This window comes from Phallusia mammillata, chromosome 6 (assembly GCF_965637545.1).
Source record: "Phallusia mammillata chromosome 6, kaPhaMamm4.hap1.1, whole genome shotgun sequence".
NCBI lineage: Eukaryota > Metazoa > Chordata > Ascidiacea > Phlebobranchia > Ascidiidae > Phallusia > Phallusia mammillata.
Window position 1 is genome coordinate 22,255,336 of NC_137257.1, and position 2,500 is coordinate 22,257,835.

General features: G+C 57.5%; 2 non-coding genes and 1 pseudogene across 2 annotated transcripts in view; all 3 read left to right on the top strand.

Annotated features, from left to right (window-relative positions):
* LOC145235361 (small subunit ribosomal RNA) overlaps positions 1 to 1,589 on the top strand; it is a 1,824-nt gene extending 235 nt beyond the window's left edge. The window contains exon 1 of the ribosomal RNA XR_013861859.1: positions 1 to 1,589. This exon is cut by the window's left edge and continues 235 nt beyond it. This is a non-coding gene — a ribosomal RNA (small subunit ribosomal RNA).
* Positions 1,590 to 1,890: 301 nt separating this feature from the next.
* LOC145234967 (5.8S ribosomal RNA) lies at positions 1,891 to 2,044 on the top strand. Its single transcript, XR_013861486.1, has one exon. It is a non-coding gene; the product is annotated as a 5.8S ribosomal RNA (ribosomal RNA).
* Positions 2,045 to 2,363: 319 nt separating this feature from the next.
* Positions 2,364 to 2,500, top strand: part of LOC145234950 (large subunit ribosomal RNA) — a 7,100-nt pseudogene continuing 6,963 nt past the window's right edge.

Sequence of the window (2,500 nt, forward strand, 5' to 3'; positions counted from 1 at the left end):
TCGTCGCGCCCGACACGTCTTGGCGACTCTGGGTAACTCAGCGGATCGCACGGTCTCGCACCGGCGACGGATCATTCAAGTGTCTGCCCTATCAACTTTCGTCGGTAGGGTATCGGCCTACCGAGGTTCTTACGGGTGACGGGGAATCAGGGTTCGATTCCGGAGAGGGAGCCTGAGAAACGGCTACCACATCCAAGGAAGGCAGCAGGCGCGCAAATTACCCATTCCCGACGCGGGGAGGTAGTGACGAAAAATAACAATACAGGACTCTAAACGAGGCCCTGTAATTGGAATGAGCACACTTTAAAACCTTTAACGAGTATCCATTGGAGGGCAAGTCTGGTGCCAGCAGCCGCGGTAATTCCAGCTCCAAAAGTGTATATTTAAGTTGTTGCGGTTAAAAAGCTCGTAGTTGGATCTTGGGCGCAGGCGGCCGGTCCGTCGCAAGGCGTGCACTGGCCGCACCTGGCCCTCACCCCCGGCGCTCCGCCGGTGCCCTTGACTGAGTGTCGGCGGCGGCCGGGACGTTTACTTTGAAAAAATTAGAGTGTTCAAAGCAGGCGGCTCGCCTGAATAATGGTGCATGGAATAATGGAATAGGACCTCGGTTCTATTTTGTTGGTTTTCGGAGCGCGAGGTAATGATTAAGAGGGACGGACGGGGGCATTCGTACTGTGCCGCTAGAGGTGAAATTCTTGGATCGGCGCAAGACGAGCGACTGCGAAAGCATTTGCCAAGAATGTTTTCTTTAATCAAGAGCGAAAGTCAGAGGTTCGAAGACGATCAGATACCGTCCTAGTTCTGACTATAAACGATGCCAACCAGCGATCGGGGGGCGTTAGTTTGACGACCTCCCCGGCAGCTTGCGGGAAACCAAAGTCTTTGGGTTCCGGGGGAAGTATGGTTGCAAAGCTGAAACTTAAAGGAATTGACGGAAGGGCACCACCAGGCGTGGAGCCTGCGGCTTAATTTGACTCAACACGGGGAATCTCACCCGGCCCGGACACAGTGAGGATTGACAGATTGAGAGCTCTTTCTTGATTCTGTGGGTGGTGGTGCATGGCCGTTCTTAGTTGGTGGAGCGATTTGTCTGGTTAATTCCGATAACGAACGAGACTCTGGCTTGCTAACTAGTTACGCGACCCGATCGGTCGGCGTTTAACTTCTTAGAGGGACTAGTGGCGTTTAGCCACACGAGATTGAGCAATAACAGGTCTGTGATGCCCTTAGATGTTCGGGGCCGCACGCGCGCTACACTGACCGGATCAGCGTGTGCTCGCCTTGGCCGAAAGGTCCGGGTAACCCGCTGAACCCCGGTCGTGCTAGGGATAGGGAATTGCAATTGTTTCCCTTGAACGAGGAATGCCCAGTAAGCGCGAGTCATCAGCTCGCGTTGATTACGTCCCTGCCCTTTGTACACACCGCCCGTCGCTACTACCGATTGAATGGTTTAGTGAGGTCCTCCGATTGGACCTGGCGCGGTCGGCAACGGCCGGGCCGGTGTCCGAGAAGACGATCTAACTTGATCATTTAGAGGAAGTAAAAGTCGTAACAAGGTTTCCGTAGGTGAACCTGCGGAAGGATCATTAACGGTCGACGTTGGGCGTCAGCGCACAACGGTCGAGGCGAGGCTCGAGAAACGGCTGCGACCGCACGTGCGTCACTCCAATGTGCGCGCGTGCGCGACCGCCCGAACGGCGAAGGTACCCCGGCCGCTGCCGGGATCCCAACGCCACCGGTCACCTGGTAAATTGCGCGCCGAGTGCCAGCTCCGCGAAGCCGGCTTCATGCGTCGGCGAACCGACTAGGTCGGGTCGACCGCTCGGCGCCAGTAATTTTCGAATGCTACCACATTGTGCGCGGCGCAGTGCAGAACAAATGTCAATCGAGGGCTCTTGGCGGTGGATCACTCGGCTCGCGAGTCGATGAAGGACGCAGCTAGCTGCGTGAATTAATGTGAATTGCAGGACACATTGAGCATCGACGTTCTGAACGCAAATTGCGGCGTCGGGTCAATCCCGGAGCCGCGCCCGCCTCAGGGTCGCGTTTCAAACGCTCCCGCGCGGTTTGTCTCCCCTAAAAAGGAGAAGCCGCGTCGGGCTGGTGCGGTGTCGGCTGGCGGTCCGTACGGGCGCGCTGGTCGTCCCGCTTATGACAGCACGAACTGCCTACTGCGTGCAATTTGGGTTGCGACGCGGCACGGCGACGCAGGCGAGCGAGTCTCGCGAGTCGGCCTCGAAGAGGACTGCGGCTCGCGAGCTCGCCCTGCCAGTCAAGCGCCCGCCGTCTAATGCCCGTCGCAGAACGCCCGCCGCCGCGGTAGGCTGCTCGTCGACGAACGCCTGGAGCTGGGCTCCAATTTTCGGCCTGAGGTCGGACGAGGTTACCCGCTGAATTTAAGCATATTACTAAGCGGAGGAAAAGAAACTAACGAGGATTCCCTCAGTAACGGCGAGTGAAGCGGGATGTGCCCATCGCCGAATCCGCGTGCTCTCGAGGC